The sequence below is a fragment of the Culex quinquefasciatus genome, chromosome 3 (assembly GCF_015732765.1).
Source record: "Culex quinquefasciatus strain JHB chromosome 3, VPISU_Cqui_1.0_pri_paternal, whole genome shotgun sequence".
Classification (NCBI taxonomy): Eukaryota; Metazoa; Arthropoda; class Insecta; order Diptera; family Culicidae; genus Culex; species Culex quinquefasciatus.
Window position 1 is genome coordinate 43,461,120 of NC_051863.1, and position 27,523 is coordinate 43,488,642.

General features: G+C 34.6%; 1 protein-coding gene across 1 annotated transcript in view; it reads left to right on the forward strand.

Moving 5' to 3' along the window:
- The first annotated feature begins 8,011 nt into the window (after positions 1–8,011).
- The window catches only part of LOC6051098 (ankyrin-3), a 91,039-nt gene continuing 71,527 nt past the window's right edge, over positions 8,012–27,523 (forward strand). Inside the window, exons 1-2 of the mRNA XM_038259592.1 lie at positions 8,012–8,128; positions 14,763–15,137. The gene's annotated coding sequence lies outside the window, so the exon portion shown is untranslated. The remainder of the gene's footprint in view (positions 8,129–14,762; positions 15,138–27,523) is intronic.

The following is a 27,523-nucleotide window of genomic DNA, read 5'->3' on the forward strand; positions in this document are numbered from 1 at the left end:
GGATGTTCTGGGTCCTCCAAAGTGTCCTGGAATACAGATCTTGGAGTCTACCGCCGTAACAACACGATTCTACCAAGTTTCCGATCATGGTTCATATGCAGTGATGTCCCTGGGACCCTTTGGCAACACTATGAGCTATGTGGATCACTTTTGGGATGGTCTGGGTCCTCCAAAATATCCAGGAATACAGATCTTGGATTTTCTCACCGTAACAACATGATTCTACCAAGTTTCCGATTATGGTTCATATTCAGTGATGTCTCTGGGACCCTTTGGCAACACTATGAGCTATGTGGATCACTTTTGGGATGTTCTGGGTCCTCCAAAGTGTCCTGGAATACAGATCTTGGAGTCTACCGCCGTAACAACACGATTCTACCAAGTTTCCGATCATGGTTCATATTCAGTGATGTCCCTGGGACCCTTTGGCAACACTATGAGCTATGTGGATCACTTTTGGGATGGTCTGGGTCCTCCAAAGTGTCCTGGAATACAGATCATGGAGTCTACCGCCGTAACAACACGATTCTACCAAGTTTCCGATTATGGTTCATATTCAGTGATGTCCCTGAGACCCTTTGGCAACACTATGAGCTATGTGGATCACTTTTGGGATGGTCTGGGTCCTCCAAAGTGTCCTGGAATACAGATCTTGGAGTATACCTCCGTAACAACACGATTCTACCAAGTTTCCAATTATGGTTCATATTCAGTGATGTCCCTGGGACCCATTGAAAACACTATGAGCTATGTGGATCACTTTTGGGATGTTCTGGGTCCTCCAAAATGTCCTGGAATACAGATCTTGGAGTCTAGTAATGCTAAAGGGTGCCAGCTCCTGGCGGGTTTCGCTTTGTAAGCGAAAGGATGGCTTGAATCCCATTTGTCGAGGCAAAAGGGGTAGGTGGCGGTCGAGGGAGGATTTTAACTGCAGCGTTAGTTGGATTTGTTCAAGTCATAAACCTCCCAAAACCCAACACATTCAATCTCTCGAACGATCTGTGGGCGGCTGAATCTGAGCATTGAAAAACTCTGTGGCAATACACGGAGAAATGCCTCAACTGCAACTTTCTTCTCGCTAACATAGTCTCAGGCAAAATTCGAGCTGAAAATTGGGCTATATGATCGGTATCGAACTATATATGGGTCAAAAATATACGAGGTTTCCCCTCAATCTCACTTATCTCCACGTTCGCGGATTGGTTTCTCGTGTACGTCAAAGGGTCTCAGGGATATCACTGAATATGAACCATAATCGGAAACTTGGTAGAATCATGTTGTTACGGTGGGAAAATCCAAGATCTGTATTCCTGGATATTTTGGATGACCCAGACCATCCCAAAAGTGATCCACATAGCTCATAGTGTTGCCAAAGGGTCCCAGGGACATCACTGCATATGAACCATGATCGGAAACTTGGTAGAATCGTGTTGTTACGGCGGTAGACTCCAAGATCTGTATTCCAGGACACTTTGGAGGACCCAGAATATCCCTAAAGTGATCCACATAGCTCATAGTGTTGCCAAAGAGTCCCACGGACATCACTGAATATGAACCATAACTTGGTAGAATCTTGTTGTTACGGCGGTAGACTCCAAGATCTGTATTCCAGGACACTTTGGAGGACCCAGAACATCCCAAAAGTGATCCACATAGCTCATACTGTTGCCAAAGGGTCCCAGGGACATCACTGAATATGAACCATAATCGGAATCTTGGTAGAATCGTGTTGTTACGGCGGTAGACTCCAACATCTATATTCCAGGACACTTTGGAGGACCCAGAACATCCCAAAAGTGATCCACATAGCTCATAGTGTTGCCAAAGGGTCCCAGGGACATCACTGAATATGAACCATAATCGGAATCTTGGTAGAATCGTGTTGTTACGGCGGTAGACTCCAAGATCTATATTCCAGGACACTTTGGAGGACCCAGAACATCCCAAAAGTGATCCACATAGCTCATGGTGTTGCCAAAGGGTCCCAGGAACATCACTGAATATGAACCATAATCGGAAACTTGGTAGAATCGTGTTGTTACGGCGGTAGACTCCAAGATCTGTATTCCAGGACACTTTGGAGGACCCAGATCATCCCAAAAGTGATCCACATAGCTCATAGTGTTGCCAAAGGGTCCCAGGGACATCACTGAAAATGAACCATAATCGGAAACTTGGTAGAATCGTGTTGTTACGGCGGTAGACTCCAAGATCTGTATTCTAGGACACTTTGGAGGACCCAGAACATCCCAAAAGTGATCCAAAGGGATCGAAGTGGTCCCAAATGGTCGTGAGGATGTGACTGGTAATTACTAAACTTCATTTGCCTTGAAAAATCGTTGTAAACCTGAATTATCTTCAACATTTTCTGAAGTTTCCAAATTTCAGGTTTTCAGGATGTTCTAGGTCGTCAAAAAGGCCATTAACAACCACTCAAACATTTTTTCCTAGGTAGAGAAACTCATAAATTACAACTTTGCTGAACAATGTTATATGTTTTGAGCACTGTGTGATTTTATACAACCGAATTTCGGTATGGGTCATATATGACCCATCAGGCCTGAAAGGGTTAAAACATGAGCAATTCTCTACGAAATCGGTCTTTTTTCTTCAATTTTAATTTTTGTATTTTTTAATCCGGCTGAAACTTTTTTGGTGCCTTCGGTATGCCCAAAGAAGCCATTTTGCATCATTAGTTTGTCCATATAATTTTCCATACAAATTCGGCAGCTGTCCATACAAAAATGATGTATGAAAATTCAAAAATCTGTATCTTTTGAAGGAATTTTTGATCGATTTGGTGTCTTCGGCAAAGTTGTAGGTATGGATACGGACTACACTGGAAAAATAATACACGGTAAAAAAATTTGGTGATTTTTTATTTAACTTTTATCACTAAAACTTGATTTACAAAAAAACACTATTTTTAATTTTTTATTTTTGATATGTTTTAGAAGACATAAAATGCCAACTTTTCAGAAATTTCAGGTTGTGCAAAAATCACTGACCGAGTTATGAATTTTTAATCAATACTGATTTTTCAAAAATCGAAATTTTGGTCGTAAAATTTTTCAACTTCATTTTCGATGTAAAATCAAATTTGCAATCAAAAAGTACTATACTAAAATTTTGATAAAGTGCACCGTTTTCAAGTTATAGCCATATTTAAGTGACTTTTTGAAAATAGTCGCAGTTTTCATTTTTAAATTAGTGCACATGTTTGCCCAGTTTTGAAAAAATATTTTGAAAAGCTGAGAAAATTCTCTATATTTTGCTTATTCGGACTATGTTGATACGACCTTTAGTTGCTGAGATATTGCAATGCAAAGGTTTAAAAACAGGAAAATTGATGTTTTCTAAGTTTCACCCAAACAACCCACCATTTTCTATCGTCAATATCTCAGCAACTAATGGTCCGATTTTCAATGTTAATATATGAAACAATTGTGAAATTTTCCGATCTTTTCGAAAAATATTTTTGGAATTTTCAAATCAAGACAAACATTTTAAAAGGGCGTAATATTGAATGTTTGGCCTTTGTGAAATGTTAGTCTTGATTTGAAAATTCCAAAAATATTTTTCGAAGAGATCGGAAAATTTCACAAATGTTTCATATATTAACATTGAAAATCGGACCATTAGTTGCTGAGATATTGACGATAGAAAATGGTGGGTTGTTTGGGTGAAACTTAGAAAACATCAATTTTCCTGTTTTTAAACCTTTGCATTGCAATATCTCAGCAACTAAAGGTCGTATCAACAAAGTCCAAATAAGCAAAATATAGAGAATTTTCTCAGCTTTTCAAAAATATTTTTTCAAAACTGGGCAAACATGTGCACTAATTTTAAAAATGAAAACTGCGACTATTTTCAAAAAGTCACTTAAATATGGCTATAACTTGAAAACGGTGCACTTTATCAAAATTTCAGTAAAGTACTTTTTGATTGCAAATTTGATTTTACATCGAAAAATGAAGTTGAAAAATTTTACGACCAAAATTTCGATTTTTTGAAAAAATCAGTATTGATTAAAAATTCATAACTCGGTCAATGATTTTTTGCACAACCTGGAAATTTCTGAAAAGTTGGCATTTTATGCCTTCTAAAACATATAAAAAAAAATTAAAAATAGTGTTTTTTTGTAAATCAAGTTTTAGTGATAAAAAGTTAAATAAAAAATCACCAAATTTTTTTACCGTGTATTATTTTTTTCCAGTGTAGTCCGTATCCATACCTACAACTTTGCCGAAGACACCAAATCGATCAAAAATTCCTTCAAAAGATACAGATTTTTGAATTTTCATACATCATTTTTGTATGGACAGCTGCCGAATTTGTATGGAAAATTATATGGACAAACTAATGATGCAAAATGGCTTCTTTGGGCATACCGAAGGCACCAAAAAAGTTTCAGTCGGATTAAAAAATACAAAAAAAAATCGAATGACCGAAATCCTAGAGAACTGCTCACATGAAAAAGAAAAAAAAAAGATTTTTTTTGTTCGTGATTCGATTATCCGAAGTCCCATACAAACCTTCGGATAATCGAAGTTCGCATAATCGAAATTTCGAATAATCGAGGCTTCGGATAATCGAGTCTGGAGTATATTTTTTGGAATGTTTAGTAATTTTGGTTTATGAGTAAGTTTGTAGAATTTAGCCATTTTTTTTTGAGAATTTTTAATGTGTTTTGGAGCTTTTGTCTATGCATATGCATCAAAAGAAACCATTTTTCATCATAAGTTTTTGCACTACAAGGCTTCATACAATTTTGTCGGACTGATATTTCAAAATGGACATGAAAATATTGAACAAATCCTTATTTTGAGAAGGAATTCTTGATCGATTTGGTGTCTTCGGAATGTAGTAGGCCAAGATTAAGACTTTCCCGGAAAAGGTACACCAAACATTTCCTATTTTTTGTCTCAAAAACACTTTTCTGTTTTTTGGTATTGGTATTTTTAGTATTTTCTATATGTATTTTTTTTCGGAGAATGTTCAATTTTTGCAAAAAAAATACTTCATGAAAGAAGAGCACCCCTGCTGAGACATAGCCTCTTGAAGATAACATTTTGTGAAAAAATAGTTTTTCTCGGTGTCAATGTCAGTGATTTTTCAACTTACAATATTTTGGAAACTATAATAATATAATTAAAATTGCAAAACATGTGTTTTGAGTTCTTTCAAAAAGTTATTCTTGAATTTAAAATTTCTAAATTTTTAATTTTTAATTTTTTATTTTTTTTTACATTGAAAATCAAACAATTAGTTTTCATGATAGTTAAATTAAAAGGGCTAATCAGAAGACACTGAGAAAAAAATCTTTTTCAATAAATAAATAAATAAATAAATATCGATCTGAGCAACTAGCAGTCCGATCAACAAAGTCTAAAAAGAAAATTTTAGAAAAATGTCTAACTTTTTTAAACATATATTTTGCACGGGTGCTTTTTCTAATTTTTTAAATTTCCAAGAATTGAAAGTTTTACAAAAAAATATATATAACTTGAAAACTGTGCACATTTTCAAACAAAAAAGAAGGTTCGATTTAAAATGGGATTCTGTATCCAAAAATGATTTTTGAAATAGTAAATTTCGTCAAAATTTTCATCAAATATTTTTAGAAACGTTGAAATTTTACTAAAGTTCAAAACTGTAGAGAGACAAAAATATATGTATTTTTTATATCAATTCAAACTCGCAACGCACCATTCTTTTTCAGATTTGTTGGTTTTGTTGAATTAAATATTTTTGAATCAATTGCTTGGAAGCTATTTTAAACAAAACTGTTGGAAGAGTATCAGTTTTGTGCACTTATATTTTAATTCAATTCAATTAATGTTTATTAAAATTTAACAAATTTGCTCCAGGATGTTACATATGCAATTCAGATTTGGAGTTGTAGTTCCCTAATATTTAAAATTTAAATAAATGACAAAAATGTCTAGTAAAACATGTAATTTTGTAAAACTTTAAGTGGTAGATCTATTTTTGGATTTTATAAATTGAAATAGAGTTACTCCATTTTTTCAAATATTTTTTACCTTTGCCCAGCAAGCTCATGTGAGCCTAAAAAACTTTGGACACCCAGACAACCCAGAAACCAAGTTTTAGTGATGAAACGTCAAATAAAAATAATCTGGAAAGACCCCATTCACCCTATATGTCCCTATTCACACCAGTTATCATTCCGTTAAAGAGCAATCCCAGCCCAAAACAGGATTTTTTTAGGAACTTTTTTCTCGAACCTCTCCTATTTCAATGAAACTTTGTAGAAATGTTATGGAAGCCATTTTTGTGTACATTGAGCCAGTCTCACTCGATAATGACATTTGAGAACAGGGCGTAAGTGTTCAAAATGTTTTTATATTTCGTTAATTAAATATTGTTGTATCTCGAAGCCGTTGCATCGTATCAAAAGGTGGTCAAAGAAAAACTTGTAGGAAATTTCTCGGGCTTTCCGAGCTTTTATGAGATTTTTTGATTTTTAAGTCAAAGTCAAATTTGAAGGTGAGCCCACGATTTTTTTTCATTCAAAATTTTTGTGAAAATAGCCTAAGATGTTACAAAAAGACTCACGAGAAATGCAGGATGGAGCAACTCACCTAAAAAAATACATAAATCATTTACTCAAGCTTCTTTTTTGAAAAGTGCCCTAAACGCCAATATTTTCGATTCCCGAACACGGGAATCGATTCTCCAGAAAATTTTATATAAAAGACTCCATATTGACTATCATCCTTGTGAAGTTACTGCGGAAAAAATGGGGTTTTGACAATTTCTAAATTAAAAACATGATTTTTCCGTCTCGTAAATATTGTTACCGGAAAGCTCGTCCAATTTCCCATAAGATTATCTTTGACCACTTTTCAAAATAACTCGTTTTTTTATGATTTAAGCTAACCATTACCATCTTCTGAACTAAACTGAAAAAAATATTCTGTAAGCCCATACTTCCAATTAAAATGTGGTCAAAGACAATCTTATGGGAAATTTGATGAACTTTCCTTTGAAAATATTTACGAGCAGCCATCCCAGATGTACAGATAAATCTGTATTTTACAGATTTATCGATCCCAAAAATCACAAAAATCTTAACAATTTACAATTTGAATTATGCCTTAATATAAATAAAAAGATTAAATCTGCTGTAAAATTTTATAAATGTCTTGTATGGCTTCGAATTCGACATGATACAGATAAAATACAGATTTATTTTTAAGAAAATACAGATCTCCCATGAAATAATCTGGCATCGTTGTTTACGAGCCTGAAAAATCAAGTTTTACATAACGAAATTGACCAAAACCATCATGAAGGCATTTTTGTCCGTAGTAACTTCACAAGGATTGGACTTAGGACAGTGGTCAATATGTAGACTTTTATGCAAAATTGTCTGGAGAATCGATTCCCGTGTTCGGGTTTTGAAAATTTTGACGTTTAGAGCACTTAAAAATCAGTTTCAGTAAATGATTTTTGATTTTTTTTTAGGTGAGTTGCTCCATCTTGCATTTTTCGTGAGTCTTTTTGTAACACCTTAAGGTATTCTCACAAAAAAATTGAACGAAAAAAAAAATCGTGGGCTCACCTTCACATTTGATTTTTAAACATAATATTCAAAAAAATCTCATAAAAGTGGAGTGTTTTTTTCTTTCAGTATCAGTATCAGAAAAATAGCAAAAATGTTGTTGATTTTTTCTCCAATGTAACCAAAACTTTATCAACAAACCTCTTGCAACAAACGCAACGTTGCATCGCTCCACCCATGAATGTCACAAACCTGTTTCGCGACATGGAAGTAGTTACACCCTCAACCAGTCAATGTCCTTCGTGGAAGCGGGTGGATGTCCTTGCGGGGTCGCACTTTTCGTCTCTCTCTCTCTCCCTTCTATTATGTTCTCTCTCGGCAAACGAAGATTCCCAAAGCTCCCGCGTCCAAAGCTAGATTCCGATCCGGAAAAAGTGTGCCAACCCAGAACCACGGCTAGGACACGCGGTTGCTCTCTCGTCATTCCGTCGTCAACCGTTGGCCAGATCAGACGTTTTCGTATCGGTGTTCCGTGTACTATCGACCTTCCCCCCGCCATAAACCTTCTTGGCCCACCCCACTCCCGCCTAAGTTTTGTAGGTGGGGACCAGTTGGCAAGTTTTTTTTCTCGATTTTTTTTTTTGCTGATTCTGGGAGGGAAGAAGTTGATCTTTAATTTCCCAACTTGTCTCGTGACGGTTTGCCTCATCAATTCAAGATTGACATTTTAGTGTCGCGAAAAGTTTTCGTCAACGTTAAATTTTCCCAGTAATTCCCCCGGCCGGAAAAGTGTGTCGACCAGCCAGCAGCTTATCAACGTCGCGCGGGGATTTTTCACCGACCTCGTGACGGCGCGGCGTTTGCTCTGTGTGGCGAGAGGAAAATCTCATTACGGCCGCGATTGTTGAAAGTGATCTGGGTAGCGTTTGCGAGGAAGTGAGAAAAAGTAAAAAAGTGGGAAAGTGGAAAACCACCAGCCTGAGGAAGCTGGGCGTGTGTGTATTTGGTGGGAAAAATTAAGCGTTTTCTTGGCTGGAGTGATTTACGAGTGGCAGCCACCAGTTTTTCCTTGGTGAAGAAGGAAAAAACAACAAAAGAGAAGAAAACAGCGCGATAGCGAGGAAAATTAAAGCTATGAATGGCGGCCCAGTTGTTGTTTTGGGAAAGTGAAACGAGTGTTGTTGTTTAGAGCAAAAAAAAAAAAAACAATACAAGGGTTAAAATGCTCTTAAATCAGAAAAATTGTTTAGAAAATTTTAAATATTCCTATTTTGGTTGTTTAAAATGTTTTAGGCCGCTACAAATATATTTCAAAGTTTATGTCCCCCTTCGGGATTGATCTAAAAATCCGGGGGCATTTTTTAAGGAATTAGTCTAATTAGTCTAATCAACTTAAAACATTTTTATAAAATCCCAATGTAGATCACCGCTAAAAGTTTCAGCAAGCAGTTGATTGCAAAACAATTGGACCAGTTTATAGTGCATTTAAAACATTTTTTCATTCAAATGTTGAAACCATTGCACGTTATTTAAACCTTTGTACTTTTTTTTTATTTGAATCACCCTCGACTTTGGTAAAAGTAGAGGGACAAAAACTTCAAAAAAAAATTTGCAACAGCTTTATTACCAAAAAACAGATCTGTTTGAAAGATTAGGAAAATGTGTGTCAAGATTTCTTAAATTTGTTTTTCAGAATTGATCTTTTTTGTTCAAATTTGCGAAAAATTGAACAGCTTAAATATTTTTTATGAAACAGTTATAGAGCATCTAATAGACTTAATAGCTTACAAAAATACAGATAATCGAAATTGTGATTGATAAGTTTCACGTTTCCATAATGTTTTAATGTGCAAAAGAAATAGGGGAGAGTGGGGAGACTTGATCCCCGGGGACACTTGATCCCAAGCCTGTATCTCGTGAGCATGTGGGTAAAACAATTAGCTTTGTTCTAGAAAGTTGTGCGAAATTGACTAAAACTCATTATAGAAAACAAAGAAAAAATTAAAAAATGTTTAGATTGAGTTACAGACATATTTCTAAAAAGTGCTGCAAAAAACTTCCAAGAGATCTTTTTTCTTTGTTTTGATAAGTATCACTGGAATCAGCCTCAAGATTAAATAATTGGGCTAGGTTTTCGTACATAGTTTTCTTTAGTATAGTTGTACATAACTTACTGCATTTTGAACCATTTTTCAAAAGTTCTGTAAACAAAAATTACCAGCTTTTGTAAACATGCTCAATTTTGGTCTAAAAAAGAAAATTTTAAGTTTTTAAATATTTTGCATGCTAAACTTGTTATATTTTAAACACAAACGTAAAGGTTTAAGGGAGCGTTCTTTTATTACGTAACGCGGAAAATCGGACTTTTAGACCCCCTCCCCCCCCCCCTCGTAACAAAATTTCCATACAAATTTTAAAAATTTTGTATGGAGCGTAACACGGCCTCCGACCCCCCTCCCCCCTACTGCGTTACGTAATAAAAGAACGCTCCCTAATGTGAATTTGCTGTAACTTTTAGAAAATTAACAGTTTGGATGAGTAAAAAACATTTTGCTAAAGATTTCTAAAAAATGTTGAATGGGGGATCAAATTACCCCCAACATTTTGAAAATGCCGAATTAAAATAGTTTTTTTAAAACACTTGGCATGATTCGAAGAGTTTACTGATGAAATACCCTTATCAGCCAAACATAGTTGAATGTTTAAGCTTTCAATTCATGCAAAAAGTTCATAGTTTTGTGAGAAATTGACAGAGTTATGTGCGATACAAAAAAAGGGGATCAAGCCTCACCACTTTCCCCTACATTTAAAAATCAATGCAAATAAATTATCAGCTGATGTTACCAATTTTTGAAATAGGGGAACTATACCCTTTCTCAGCCTATTTCTATTATCGGCCTATCAGCACTTTGATCATGAATTACAGCTTATATAAAGTGTTTTTGACTGTTCCAAAGTAATAAATAGCTCAAATAAAAGTGAGCAAGCAACTCTCCATTGTTGAAACATCTGAAAATGTTGATTTAATAGCAGAAACGGCAAAAGTGATGAGAATTGGTCGAACGGCTTAGTGTGATTAAAATGGGTATATTTCCCCTACTAAGTGAACCAGCCTCTAAAATTAATAAAATAAAGAATTTTTTCCTAAATTTTGAACAAAGAGTAAGAGCAATTCCAGCTCAAATCAGGATTTTTTTCTGGTACTTTTGTTCCCGACCCTCTCCGATTTCAATGAAACTTTGTAGACATGTTATCCTGGGCCTATATAAACCATTTTTGTGTAGATGGAGCCAATAGTACTCGAAAATAACATTTGAAAAGGGCGTAAGGTTTTTAAATATTTTTGTTTTTTGCAATTTAAAAATTACTGTATCTCGAAGCCGTTGCATCGTATCAAAAAGTGGTCAAAGACAACCTTGTAGACGGGCTTTCTGAAAAAAAATACACTGAAACAAAAATGCACGCCACTTCTAAGTTTAACAAGTTTCAAGGTGACAAACTCATGGGATATTGGACGAGCTTTCCGGTAAAAATATTTACGAGACTAAAAAACCAAGTCTGTTACATAGAATTTGCCAAAAACCACCAAGAAACCAGTTTTTTCATCATTTTTATTTTTAAAACCGCTGTACCTTCCCAAGGATTGGACTTAGGACAATGATCCATATGGAGACTTTTATGTAAAATTGTCTGGGGAATCGATTCCCACTATTGGTTTTTGAAAGTTTTGACGTTGAGACCATTAAAAAAACAGTTTTAGTAAATGATTTTTATATTTTTTTAGGAGAGACATACCATCCTGCATTTTTCGTGAGTCTTTTTGTAACATGTTAGGCTATTTCCTCAAAAAATTTGAGCGAAAAAAATCGTGACATCACCTTCAAATTTTACTTTTAAACATAAAAATCAAAAAATCTCATAGAAGAGGCGTGTATTTTTGTTTCAGTGTATTTTTTTTCAGAAAGCCCGTCCATTTTCCTACAAGTTTGTCTTTGGCCACTTTTTGATACGTCGCAACGGTTTCGAGATACAGTAATTTTTAAATTGCAAAATACAAAAATATTTAAAAACCTTACGCCCTTCTCAAATGTTATTTTCGACTACTGTTGGCTCCATCTACACAAAAATGGTTTATATAGGCCTAGTTTAAACAAAAATCATTATTATTTAAAAGATTGTTTAGACAATTTTGAACAAAAATTTATTAATTTAAACATTTGAGGAAACTTAAAAAGTAAAAAAAGAAGCTTGTGATGCCAAAAACCTGCTTCACTTTTGTTAAATTGCGACGCTTTTTAAAATAGTATTTTAATTCATGGATAACGAATTTCTTTTTCCCATATTTTGATTTTAAAAGGATATAAATTTTAGTTTATCCGATATTTGCTTCAAATTTTGAGTTTAGAATTTTCAAAATTGGAAACAAAATTCCTCAAAATTGGGCAAACATCAAAAGATTATGTTTGAACCAAAATTAAAATCGCTGAAACATTTTTTTTTCAACTCGACTCTAAAAAAGCTGTCCATATTTGAAAATTTTACTTTAAAGACAACTTTTCCGAGAAAAAAAACTTAACAGGTTTGGCAAAAAAAACTTCGTTTTTTGTATCGGCAGCCAAAACTGAACAGTACTTTAGTAAAATTCAAGTTTAAGAAGATGCATTGGAAATTCATTACCCCTTGGGATGTGATAAGCCGTTTTTGAAACATTATTAAGTACACAGCAAATAAAGTAGTAATCCAGCTGCGTGTAAAAGGCCTGGGTGTAAAATAAATGTTGCATTATTTTATGAAATTCTGTGTAATATTACACTCTGAAATAAGTAGCCCATCAGTATGGGAAACCTACTTGACCGAAATGTCAAGCTCATATATGCGTTTATCCTTACAGCTTTCCATCGGTCTGACGGCCGAGTGGGCTAAGGCGCCAGTCCTTACTGATGGTGCTGGGTTTGACTCCCGTCGGTTGCAACTTTTTTTTTGTGTTTGCAAAAATTGTACATGCAATGTGTAATATTAAGTGTTTATTTTGACGAAGGTGATGTGCATGCTTTTGCATGCGATTTTACCATCGGATTTTTTGCTGTGTAATTTTACTATCAAATTTTCCTGAAAAGTTAGCCATCTCTTTTTTTGAAGTCTTATTCCAATCTTGGTAACATTATTTTTAAAAAGCTTTATTGTTACATTGTTAAGTTATGCAATGTATTATAAAACAAAAGTGTACGGTTTGTTTCACAAGTTTTACAATAATATAACTATTTTTAAGAAATAATGATTGCTTTGCCATTGATTTTTTTTTTATAAAACAAAAGATCAAAAATGTGAATGGCTTTATAAAAACTTGAGCTTTTTGTTTGTTTTTTTTTTTTTTTTTTAAATGAAAATTAGAGTATTTTATCCCACCTTTTTATTGTCAAAATTTCTACAAAAGCTCACTTCTTCTGACACCCAAGTATAAGCTTATTAGGATTTCAGTTTTGTTTGCGTAACAGTTGCACAAAATAAAAGTTATGCAAATCCAGAAAAAAAGCACTTTGTTCGACACCCATTTTTGAATTGTGAATGGGTATTCTAGCCAAATAACATTACAATTACAATTGTGAAATTCAATCAAAACGGCATAAATATGGTTAACAGGGTATTCCAATAAGTTTGAAATGTTTTTTTTTTACAATTCCGTCGTGAAACTACTTACTTTTCCTGTCATTGTTGAACGACGAAATAGCCTACTTTTTTGTACCAAAAATAACAGAATCGAAAAGCAACAATTTTCAAAATAAATGCTGAAAAGTTCTACTTTTCAGCACTCAAAATTTGTTTCGAAAAGTAACACTTTTTTGATTTAAACAATTTATTGACAAAATACATGAAAATTTGACATAAAATTTCACTCAGTGTGTGTTTTTTGGAATTGCAAAAATGTTGTATGGAACTCGTTGCGAAACTTGTTTTTTTCAGCACTCTTCGTATTTATCCAACTCGGTGAACCTCGTTGGATAAATGTACGACTCGTGCTGAAAAAATCCTTTTTTTTGCAACTTGTTGCATAAACTACTTTTAAGTGATTGAAATAATTCAAAAAGCTACATAAAAAAATGTGTATTTTATTTTTCGTGACGTAAAACATAGTAAGAAAGGCTGATGTTTTCTAGATTGAAAAAAATTCAAAGAATTACTGAAAAAAAGTCGGATTTGGTTGTTTGAATATTACCTCTTTTTGAGTATTTCTTGTTTTAAATAATGTATAAATGTAAATTTAAAAAGAAAATTATTAAAATTTAACCAGCGAGCACAGGGTTCTAAATTGTTCTGTTCTGTTCTAAATTTGATCAGGAGGTGTCCACTCATGACGTAATTTTAAAAACGTCAATCTTATTGCTTCACTTTCCTCAAAGAGCTGGGCACGCTAGTGATAAAATTACCCATTTTTTGACACAAAACCTGTCACTAGATGTAATATTACCATCATTCATTTTACTGTAAAGAGATTTGTGAATTCTTTATTCTTTTTCGAATTATGTTTGAAGATCTGCTTATGTTTACAAGAATGCAAAAGGTAACTGAAAACTGGTTTAATTTTTTTCTTTTTCAAAGAAACTTTCATGTTTGCAAGATATAAACCAACAGAAACATGATTATGAAAATCTTACAATCTGAAATATGTTCAAAGAGCGCTCACATTTCAAAGAATGTAAAAATAACTAATTCAATTTTTAAATATTATTATTTTCACTTTTTTCACATTTGCACATTTGCACGGAAATGTGATGACAATGTTTTTTCCCCAAAACCCCGTTTTTTCCTCATAAACATCAACATTCGACACACCGCGCATTCTGCATTATTCACTGAAAACCACCTTCACTCGTGCGTTGCCATTTTCCGTTCATTCCCACCACAATCGCTGGTGGGATTTTCCGCGGCGTGGGCACCCTGCTGCTGGAAAACGATACTGGTTGCATTTGACTTTTCCCTTTTTTTCCTTCCTGGCCCATCCTCGTGCAAAAGGGTAAAATTTATTCACTTTCCCTCCCCACGAGTGCGTGCACTGGCAAGAAGAAGTAACGGAAATTTATTGCGATTCTCGCTGGAAAAAGGAAGAAAAGAAAACAAAAATCGCGTGGTGTTAATTAGTCCCGAGGTCGTAAAGTGTTTACGTGGAAAATTCATAATCTTGCCCCCGGGGCGGTGGGAGTTACAATGTTTGTTGTGCTTGGATGTCAATTTACAGCTCTCTCTCTCTCATCGAGTGTGGCGAGATGGAGATTTGATGGTTTGAACCCCGTGCGCAAAATTTGATACGATCGATCGCGGTTTGTTGGCTGGCAAAGTGTAAATAATTTTAACTGTAAATGTGCCACAACACTTGAAAGGGGCTGTGAGTGAGTAATTGATATTGGGATCGATAAACACAAAAATCCAAAACCGTTCGTCGTTGGAGTGGAGAAAAGTGAAGACTGGTTTATTATTAGAAGAAAAGCTGTACATATTTACGGTAGTCATTGTATCAATGTGAGTAGTTATTGGGTGGTGTTAGTTAAAGTTTGAAAAAAATCTACAAAATTAAACTGCAGTCTAGTGTAATTAAAACTGTGTCTCTTTTTTGGTAAGTATGGGCTTCTGTGAAACAAAACTCAAACTATTTTTAAGCTAGATGAAATGTTTCGCAAAAAAAAACTTTGTAACGACCAACAAATCTATCCTCAATTGACTTAATCTTACTGTCGTCGCACGTGTCAACCATAGAAATTATGCCATTGTATCCATCCTTTACAATGCTAACAAATTTCTGCTTATTGAACGATCTATCGGGCTCCAGCAAAACCACTCCGCGTCATGAAGTAAACCGCAAATTTCTTACCCAGAGGATCGTTTAAAGCTTGCTGGCCATGCTCGATGTGGCTTTTCGAGTCAGAACTAAACGAAATTTTCAAACTGGTGGCACATCCGACTAACTGATGAAAATAGGCCTTTTCTTTGTCGGTTAGATCTGCTTTTAAATATTGTTTTACTGTTCAAACAAAAACACACGCAAATTTTTGTTTGTAACTAACTTTATAACTAATAACTGGCACTAAACAGAATACTGAGATGATTTGATGAAGTTTGCATAGTGAAACAGTGAATATGTCCTATTTTTGATTATTGAGCTTACACCCCAACACTAGAGTGATTTAGATTTTCGAAATCCAAGATGGCAGCCAAACCGGATTTGGTAATTTGATAGACAACTAACCACTCAAATTTGAAAAAAAAAAATGATCACAGAACTTGAATTTGATGTTAAAAGTACGAAAACTAATTTTTGTTCATATTTCGATTGCAATACTTCGGATAGTCGAACTTTGGATTATTGAAACATTGGACATTCGAGTTTGGAATGTGAAACATAGCAATTTAAAAAATTGAAGGTTACCCGGGCAGACGGTAATAACAAAATTAATAATACATATTTCTATAACAAATCCTGTTAAAATAACAAAAAGTGTTATTATTGTATCCTTAACTTCAACTTCAAGAAGAAAAAATAACAACAGTTTATGATAAAATAACAAGATTTGGTATTGAATTGATATTATATTGAAAATGTTCAATAACACGCTAATAAGAGGAAATGTTATACATTTCAAAAACTCTCCTAATAACAAGATTTGTTGTTCGTTTGGTATTCTGACTTAGAAATAAAATAACCATAAATCGCACAAATGGGAAAGTTTCCATAATACAATCTGTTATTATTTTATTTGTTAAATATGTTTAAATCTTTGGGATAATTTTGTCCAAATTCGTCGAGGTCATTATTTTGGCCATGAAATGGGGTCCTTAAGCTAAAATTATTCTAAAATGTTGAAATTTGGATAGTTGATTTTTATTAATTATTTGATATAGCCCCTAAGGTACTTTGCTAAAATTGGCTAGAACTAGGGTTAATTTTGACCAATTTCGTCGGGGCCATAATTTTTTCCATGAAATGGGGTCCGTAAGCTTAAATTATTCTGAAAAGTTGAAATTTTGAAAGTTGACTTTGCTAAAATTGGCTAGAACTATGGAATAATTTTGACCAATTTCATCGGGGTCATTTATGTGACCATGAAATGGGGTCCTTAAGCTAAACTTATTCCGATAAAATTAAGTTTTGAAAGTTGTTTTTTTTTTTAAATTTTGTTATATTCCCTAAGGGAATTGAATTTCAGAATTTTTGAAATGAGCAGTTCTCTCAGATTTCGGTCATTCGACTTTTTTTGTATTTTTTAATCCGACTGAAACATTTTTGGTACCTTCAATATGCCCAAAGAAGTCATTTTGCATCATTATTTTGTCCATATAATTTTCCAAACAAATTTGGCAGCTGGCCATACAAAAATGATGTATGAAAATTCAAAAATCTGTATCTTTTGAAGGAATTTTTTGATCGATTTGGTGTCTTCGGCAAAGTTGTAGGTATGGATACGGACTACACTGGAAAAAAATGATACACGGTAAAAATTTTTTTGGTGATTTTTTATTTAACTTTTTGTCACTAAAACTTGATTTGCAACACTATTTTATTTTTTTTATTTTTTGATATGTTTTAGAGGACATCAAATGCCAACTTTTCAGAAATTTCCAGGTTGTGCAAAAAATCTTTGAGCGAGTTAAGAATTTTTGAATCAATACTGGTTTTTTTAGAAAAAATCGAAAAATTGGTCGCAAAAATTTTTTAACTTCATTTTTCGATGTTAAATCAAATTTGCAATCAAAAAGTACTGTAGTGAAATTTTGATAAAGTGCACCGTTTTCAAGTTAAATCCATTTTTAGGTGACTTTTGTGAAAATAGTCGCAGTTTTTCGTTTTTTTTAAATTGGTGCACTTGTTTGCCTACTTTTGAAAGAAATATTTTTGGAAAGCTGAGAAAAATCTCTATATTTTGCATTTTAGAATTTTGTTGATACGACCCTTAGTTGCTGAGATATTGCCATGCAAAGGTTCAAAAACAGGAAAATTGATGTTTTCTAAGTCTCACCCAAACAGTCCACCATTTTCTAATGTCGATATATCAGCTACTAATTTCAAACACAAAATTCAAATTTTCTGATTGATTTGCTTTGTTTGGCCTTTATTCCATTGGGACAGTTGAAAACGCTTTGGAGCAAGGAAAAAAATCATGGACAGATTTTGTGTCAGAACAAGTGTGTAATTAACATAAAATGGGGTATATTAAAATCAATTTGTATATTTTTCAAATTACGCTTGTAATTCAAAAGCAAAACGTATGACAAGTCTGTCCCAAACATAAGACTACGTGATAATTTTTCGCGGTAAAACTGGATTTCTGCAGATTTTCTAGAACAATGCAATTTTCTGATAGAGCAAATAATTTTGAATCAAGCTGCATCATTGATTTAGTGATAAAAACAATTGTTTTTCAAAGCCCAACCCATTACCACAACAAAAAAATTAAAGTTCCTCAATCGTTGAACGAAATCTCACGGTACTGCTCAACTGTGTAATGACTCAAAACCTGAGTATTTTATCATCAAACTTTCATATATCATACTAATCACAATCTTCAGTGATGCTGACGGATGCACAATTATTTTTAGAAACCAATCTCTACACCTTTTTTTTACATTTTCCAATAGAAGCGTACCTTTTTTCTCATCAGTCTCTCTAATATATGGAGGGACAAAGAGTCCCCTGATGTGCTGTTCATTATTCATTGAAAAAAAAAAGCAGCGATTGAAATGGAGCAAATACCTCTTGGCTCATTTTTAATAATCCTTTAGCCTTCCCAACTGAGACTGTTGTGTGGGGCTTTGTCATGTGATGTAGGACACTGGCGAAACAGATTTCACAGTGAAAAGATTTATTTTTTGTTACACGGTAAGCGAATTTATTCAATTTGGATTTTGATATTTTTTTTCAAGGTAGCAAAATCTGTTTTTAAGCTTCTGAGTCTTCATTCTCGGCACTTTGCATAGCAAACACGTGATAATCCTCGTGGGGCCCAAGTCCCCCTGCTGGTTTTTTTTGTTCAAACTAGGTCGAAGCAGCGATCTGTGGCTAATGAAATTAACTGCCATTTCCGGGTATGGCAGTCAGTCACGAAAATGAAACCCAGAGCTGATGATTTAAGGTGCTGGCAGACTCGCTTCTATCGCATGCGAAAGTTTCCATTTTCCGGCGGGATAATCACTCGTTATAGTCACTAAAGTCAGTGACGGCACAAGGGACGGGCTGCGATAAATTAATCACAGGGTGCAGTAATCTGACGCGCCGGTCTCTTTGTCTATGTGGGACATAGGCAATATTGACAGAAAACGAGCAAAAAAAAAAACGGTCAATTTAAACGAAAATTAGTTTGACTGTTTTGACATCTATCCTTTTTTCCAGTTTTTTAAAGTGAAGAGCCTCGTCTGTTTGTCTGTGGCACTATGCTTGAAAGCGTCGGCGGATTTCCCCCAAAAGATAAACTTTGCTGGAAAACGACACTTGTTTGCTACTACCAGGCGTCTCCACCACGAATGTACACTGGACGAAGTTTTGAAGATAATGCAAATTATGATGCAAACGTTACTAGTTTAGAGTACCACAGAGCTGTTTAAAAACTAAATATTTTGTCTTTATTTTTATTTACATGGGTTCTAAACAAAAAAGTAAGACAACTTGCCACACAAAAAAAAAAAATGGCCAGTTTGCCAAATACCATCCCATTTCCAGGCTGATCCCTTTGCTGGGGCCACCAGTTACCAGTTCCTCGGAACGATCATCCGTTATTTATTTAATTTGGAAAGCTTTCTCTGTGCTAATGCTCCACCGACTGGAAGCCGAGAATTCATTTCAGTTTAGTGTGAAAGTGTCTGTGTGTTGGCAGAAAACTGTAGCTTCTTTTTTGTGTCTCGGAATGTTTGTGGTGAGCGATATTTTATGGAAGCTTTCTAGCCAGGGTGGCATGCGATAAGTTGGAATTAACCCTCTACTGCCCATTTTTTTTCGAAAATATTTATTTTTCCCTTGTTTAGGAGGTGATTTTGAGCAACTTTTGTTCTACGAAAAACTTTACTTCGCCTGTTTTATGTTTTTCTTGTTTAATTTTTAGTATTTTAATTTGCATTTATCTTGTTTAGTTTATGTTTGTTTTTGGTAGTATTTGGCCTATTCTACCACCTAAAATAAATACATTTTGCCTATCTAATTTTTACACGTTTTTACAGTCACTTTTTCAATTTGTTGCATGTTTTTCACATTTTCTGCTATAGAATGGCACCATCATCATTTCAATTGTAAAAAAAATGCGTAGATACATAGTCTGGGACACTACAAAAATTATTGCACGCTTCTTTTTACTAAAAATATTGGAAAAAGTTGGAATTTACATTTTTAAAAACATTGGCAAAGTTACATAAAACAGGTTAAACTTCCAACCCTGAAATTTTCGCGATTTTTTTTATATGTTTTAGGGGACAAAAATCTGCAACTTTTGAGCCATAGAGAAACATGGTCAAAAAATCTGCCGCCGAGTTATGAATTTTTGAAAAACAGTGATTTTTGGAAAAAATTGAAGTTTCATGCAAAAACAAGTTTGACATTATTTTTTGATGCAAAATTGAATTTGCAATCGAAAAGTACTTTACAATTTTTTTTGATAAAGAGCTCCGTTTTCAAGATATAGCCACCGAAACTTTGATTTTAGCGAAACATTTCAAGAAACGGTCACTCATGGTCACTATTTTCAAAAATTGAAAAACTGCAAATATTTCGCTAAAATCAAACTTTCGGTAGCTATATCTTGCAAACGGAGCCCTTTATCAAAAAATCTGTAAAGTACTTTTCGATTGCAAATTCAATTTTGCATCAAAAAATAATGTCAAACTTGTTTTTGCATGAAACTTCGATTTTTTTTCCCAAAAATAACTGTTTTTCAAAAATTCATAACTCGGCGGCAGATTTTTTGACCATGTTTCTCTATGGCTCAAAAGTTGCAGATTTTTGTCCCCTAAAACATATAAAAAATATGTATTTTGGGAAATTGAGTTTTAGTGAAAAAAAAGTTGATAAAAAAATCTGCAATTTTTTTTCCGTGTACCTATTTTTTTCTCAAAAGTCCACCAAATTGATCAGAAAATTCACTCAAAAGTTACAGCTGTTTGAATATTTACATACCATTTTTGTATGGACAGCAGCCAAAATTGTATGGAGACTTGTATGGGTGAACCAATGACGCAAAATAGCTTATTTGGTAATAGGGAAGGCCCCCACAAAGTTTAAGTCAAATCAAAAAATACAAAAAATAAAAATGGTCGAAATCGGCCGATTTCGTAGAGAGTTGCTCAGAAGGGTCATTTTTTCATTTAGAACAAATTTTTTCGTTTTTTTCTAGCTTTGCAAAGTTACTTGGTTTTTTTTTAAAGTGTAACAAAGTTCTACAAAGTTAAATAAGGTTCAAAACATATTTTTTATATTATCTACTATGAAAACTTATTGAAGTTACTCTGAATAAAAATCAGTACATTTATTTATTTTAACAAAATCGGTTAAGGGGTTACATACATGTGAATCGGCAAAAAAACAGAGCTTGGTATGAGCATACACTTCAACATTTTTAAATCTGTTTTCAGGGCATCATAATATGGGACCATCCATAAACCACGTGGACACTTTAGGGTGGGGGGGGGGGGTATGGGGATTGTCCACGATCCATACAAAAAAAAAATACAAATTGTCCACGAGGGGGGGGGGGGAGTTGACATTTCCAAAAAAGTGTCCACGTGGTTTGTGGATGGTCCCTATACATATTTATTCATTAACAAAACAAATTTAATTAATAATAAATTTTCTAAAGCATGACATTTTGCGATTTTCTACCCATTAATTACCTGTCAAAATGAAAAAAAAAATAGTTAATCAAAAGTAAGATGACCAATTGTTAACACCTAACCTCACAAGCTAGAGGAAAAAAGGGAATTTGTATGACAATTTCATCTTTTTCCCAGGCTTGTGAGTTAAGGTGTTAATTATTGGCAGTATTACTGTGTTTTGATAAAATTTTACTGAGTTAAATCCGATGAAAGCATGCTGGAAAGTCTTGTGTGTACAGCCGAGAGCACCCGAAAATGTGTTGCAAAAAATAAAGCGGCCAGCCCTACTGTGTTATGTTTACCGCAGAGAGGATTCCGAGAACGAATCACATTTCACAGAATCTACTGGGGAGGAAGGAGGCGTGGACATACCGTACCAAACGCTCCAGTTTACAGTTTTGTATGCGTTATGTAGGTTGTGTTTGGTGTCGAATAAAAATACCCACAAGCCTTCAAAATGTATTTTTTTAAAGTTTGGATGATCTCAAAAATTTTAGTTTCTAATTATGCAACTCAGACTAAAAAGTTGCCAAGTTATCGTCAGTTTGAAAATGAAGCATAATTGAGAAACACAAAAAAATATCTCTTTTAAAATACTTTGAAATGCTCTATCTAAGCAATTATTTACCCAATTTAAAATGTCCAAAGAGGAAAATTGCTACCATAAAAAAACAAAACGTGCAATAAAGCTTCAGAATAAAAAAAAACAATTTATTGAAGATCTGTCAATAATATTTTAAATTATGAGTTCATACTTAGATGAAACGTAGATAATAATTCACGGCAAAATGTTGATATATTTTCGTATTGGATATTTGAATGATTTTTCCAAAAAGTAATTAAGTTGATCTGAATGATATTTCCAAAAAGTAATTTAGTTTAAGAGGCAGTATTTGAAAACATTGCTCGGTTTGTTCTAGAGGTCGTATCGAGGTGGTCTGATTTGGATGAAACTTTCAGCGTTTGTTTGTCTATACACCCAAACGGCGGTCGCATGATTGTGATGCATGGTGGCATGAAAATATATCAGAATCTGCATGAAAACTGTCCTCATGCATTTTTTGCGGTATAAGGGTATGACATTTTTGCCCGTTACCGACAGTTATCGACATTACCGACGGCTTTTTGGTTGTATTTCAAAAAAAAAACCCTTATCAGAACGAGGATTGAACCACCAACTTCTTGATTTTAGATCCGACACGCTACCTCCGCGCCATGGACGCTTGATGAAATGTGAGTGAAAGAGCACCAACATATTCTTCTCTTTGGAGTGTTGCTCGGGGACGGGCCAGCATTATAATGTGTTGGTGAGAACTGCAGATCGCTGAAATGTTTACACGCGGGCAAAAATGATCTACGGGCTTGCTGCAAAAAATTTTATAAAATGTAACATTTTCTGCAGCAAATCCACTAGTTACATTTTTAAACCAACTAGCCACCACCAAGTTTTATTAAGGGTTTATTGTAGCATCTTGATTGCCTTATAGTTTTATTTGGGCATTCACCGCAACCAATAAGCAAGAACTAATTAATAAGTTCTAACAGGGTTTTATGCCTCGGACATAAAACCGGGTAGAAATAAAAGCAGACTGGCTTTCAATAAGGTTTTATGAAAGTTTTAATAGAGGCTTGAAAACCAGATGGCAATGCCATGCCAAACGGGTTGATCGCATGCTTTGTTAAAACCTAGGGTGTTGTAGCTGTCAAGTGCCTATAGGCATGTAAAAAGCTCACTTAAAACCATAAGCTCCTTAAAGAGCATTTATCGCGGCCAAATAGCAGTGGCGCTAAACGCGTGCTCTGAATATGATTGACCGTCATCTTGATTGAAAAAATAGAAAACTGAAAAATTTGATTGAAATTTGATGAAAACACACATTTATGCTGAATTTCTGGTATGATTTATATAGCGATAGATGTTTAAAAATATTTTGAACATTTTTTTCAAAGAATTGCAATAAATTTTTTTTTTTACACTATGATTACAAAATATTGATTTTTGATGAAGCGAGTTGAATTTTTTGGCTCTTTCTCCCCTACATTTATCAATAAAATTTCAACCGCAGCTGAATTTGAGCCATCAATTGCGAGAAATAAGCTTTCAAATTATTTGGATTACCTCTTATATCTATTATTTATCATCGCCATTTTTGACAACCATCTCCATAATTTCATTTGGCAAGACGAAGACTTATTTTTGCCAAAATAAAACCTATTTGCAGTGTTGCGTTCCTCACGCGCTCACGCGCTCGTGAGCGCTCACTTTTCGCTCATTCGTTAGGAGGAGCGCTGCGCGAGCTAGCTCACGTTTGCCCGCGCTCACGTTTGCTCCGATTTTTTCAGCTCGCGTTTACTCCACGCTCGCGCTCACGCTCATATTTCGCTCACGGAGCGCTCATTTTGGACGTGTCGCTAATCATTTAACGTTTTTGAGAAAGTTTTTTTTCAATTCTAGATGGATTTTTTGCGTAAGGTGCAGTAGGGCTGTGGAAATATGACTTTGTGAACAAATTTTATGATATATGAATTGGAATAGCTCATTTTTATCAATCATGTTTTTAAATAAAATGTTGGATTCGCAAGGGTCAAATAATTTTTAGACATACCGTTGAATGTATAAATATTTTTAGAATTTAAAGGATTTATTGTAGCAGAGAGGGGAGGAGGGGTATAGACGCCTAAATAAAAGGGCCTGTAAACCTTAGAAAAACTTACAAAACCATGAATTGATTCAAGAGGATTTATGCTTTGGTAAGTTCGATTCAAGGTTAAATGCTTGGTTGATTAAAATATAACATTAAACTGTTTTATGTACCTAATCAGTGTTTTGACTACATTTCCAGATTGCGGGTCAGAATGAGCTACCATTAAAAAAAGTTATTCCGTTTATTAAATCTTTCAGTGATTCAGTGATTAGAAACGACTAATCATTTCTATAAGGTTAGTCTTTATTTAGCAAACATTTTAGAAAATAGGGTAACATTTTTGAAAAAGTTCAATTTTAAATATATGCCTCAAAATTCCTAAGGGTTGAAATAACCGTTTTGACTCAAATCAAATTAATTGTCAACATTTTTCACCACGAAAAGGTTTACTCTTCTTCCAACAAGTGGGTTTTATTCAACACTTTCGCAACCAATCCTCTGAAAATATTCAATTACAAGTTATACATGGTTTTTTGAACATGGATGATTGTAACTGTTTAAAAGATTATTTAAAAATTGATAAAATATACGAAAAAAAAATATACACAAATTGTCAATATTTTTGTACAAAACAACAATACAATATGGATTTGATTTGTGAACAAACAGTGCATTTCTTCACGCCAATGAATGTTTACATTATGAATTTAGTTTTTTGTTCCTTGTTCGAAAAATGTCTAGATTTTAAATAGAACGTAAATTTCGGTTCTCTGATCAAATCCATTTCATTGCCTAGTTTTGTTTATTTCGACCACTTTGTTGTTTGTTTTTGAGATGAGATAGTTCTAGAAACTTCGTTTCAAACAGGCAGATGCTTCAACAGGAAAAAACAACTACCTACTTTGGCTCACCAGCTCACGTGAGCGCAAAACGCTCCGGTGAGCGTGAGCGAGCACGAGCTACCTGATAAAAACTCACGCTCCAGCTGGAGCGAGCAAGCCTTCCGTGAGCGCTCGCTCATTCGCAACCCTGCCTATTTGGCATAAGACGTTTGAAGACGTATGAAATGTCATTTTTCCATAACTCCTGACTAGGTTTTAACAAAGGTTCTATCAAGGCTTTGAGGATGTTGTTAGAATTCAGTTGTAAAGCCTTGAACTCCTATGTAGGTTTTATAAATAGGCCGTAACAACCTTTTGCGGAGGTCCTTTTGGGTTTTAAGTGGGGTTTATCAAGGTTCTGGGGAGTTTGTTACGACTAAGGGGTTTTAATGTTGGTTTTGGCTGATAGGTTTTATAGCGGTTGTGACAGCTTTGATAAAGCCTAAAATGTTACTTGGGTGTTGCAGATTTTGAGATATATTTTTCCTTTGGGTGTACATGAGATGAACTCATGCCAAATATGAGCCCTCTACGACAAACGGAAGTGGGGTAAAACGGGCATTGAAGTTTGAGGTCAATAAAACTTGAAAAATAATAAACTTGCCATAGACATTCGGGATTGGTTTGATTTTTTCTCATAGCTTTTGCAAATTACTGTTAAAATTGATTTTTTAAAACCTTAATATCTTTTTGCAACAGCCTCCAACAAAAAAAAAAAAATCAAAAAAAGCTATGAGAAAAAATCAAACCAATCCCGGATGTCTATGGCACATTTTGAAGTGCTTTAAAAGACCTTTCGAATGCATCTAAGAGAGTTGGAATTGATTAAGTTTTACGCAAATAGGAGCAATTTTATTATTTTTCATGGGTTTTTTACCTCAAATTTCAATGAAGGCTCATATTTGGCATGAGTTCATCTCATGTATAGATAAACAAACGCTGAAAGTTTCATCCAAATCGGAGCACTTCGATATGACCTGTTACACATTGGTGAAAAACTCGCTCTTAAGGATCTGGTAACACTGTCCTGAGATAACGAGTCATAATTGATCATAATTGATCAAGAACCAACATTATGTGCATCCTTGAGTAGATGTTGGAAATACCTTTCAATTTAACCGTAAAATATTATGACCTGGTAACACTGCACTTGACATGGAGATATAAGTGGAATTTATTCAACATCTTTTGAGTTGAAACGTATGAAAAAACTTTTTTTTCCAGCAAAGAAAAAAATATTTCGAAAAAATACAAAGTTGTAATCAAAACAACCATTTTTAGTGACACCCTAGCGCGCACACATTTGCTATATTGGATACAATTTTCGCCTCACTTTGCCTTCATCCGGCTCAATGTGTGAGGGGCCTCTTAACTTTTTGCTTCGCCATATAATCAGATTCATACGAGAACTTATGGAAACGTATAATACAACACAGCACACTGTATACCTACAAAGTAAATCCCAGTAATCTCATTAGTCAAGCACCGAAATCACGTGAAATTGACTGATAATGCCAAGTTTTGGAACGATATTTGACAAGCGATGAAAAGTTATCAATCAAATTCATAAATTTAATTTATCTTTCAAAACTATGTAAATTTCATCAGTTAATGCATAGAGATCCAGCAACACAAACAATGTTGCGCGACAAACCCGCGCAACATCTTCAAGTCGCGTTAACATGTTGCAGAGAGCAACATGCAACGTGCTCACCGGCTAAAAGTTCTCTCCCAAACACCACCCACCCCGGGATTCGAACGCGGGTCCTTCGGAATCCGAAGTTCGCCAGAGTATCCGAGTAGGTCGACAGGGACGGATGGGCTGTACTGGGTGGTGTTTGTCCGCTGGAAAGCTAAAAAAAAAACAAACGAAAAGTGTTCCCTAAGGACAACGCAGGAGCGCTGAAAAGGATCCCCCTTTTTTGGAGCTGTTCTGGTGGTTTGGATGCGTGCCAGAAGATAATTTGGCTGCTTTTGTGGGAAAGCTGAAACGTTTACTTGCAAAGTGGCTTTCTGGGTGGTGCTACACAGCTCTCCGAACAAGGGTGATAATGCTTATGGAGGGAGTTGGCAGTTACTCTCCGAGCAGGATGAGCATCCTATAGGAAGCGCTAGTAATGAGTTGCGGGGTAAAATAATACCTCAGAGTATATTTTTTTAATCTGATTTTTTTTAGAAATCGGACCACGAGTCAATTTTTCAAATTTGTTTTTTCCGCCAATATTGAACCATCTTTCCTCAAATAGCCCCCAATTGTACTCTCTTTTTGAAATTTGTGTGTGTTTTCCAGCACAATAACAACCACGGTGTTGCTTTTTCGGTGGACCTCCGCTGGATGGTTTTCGTTACTTTCAAGAGCAGAGAAATAAAGAGGATTGCCTGGATAAGGACCATGGTACGTACCCCTTACACAAGAGCTCCATTCAACGGTGGTTTCTGACACGCCAACACAGCAACGCGCTTTTTGAGTAAGCTCAAGAGCTTGTTGAATGGATCAGCAGCAAATGCAGGGATCTTCTTCGTGGTGGTTTTCGGTTTAAGGCAGCTTCCTGAAAATTTCCCGGAAAATGTGGGATGCTTTTGGAAATGCAATTCTGCATATAATTAATTTATCATGAATTTTTTGG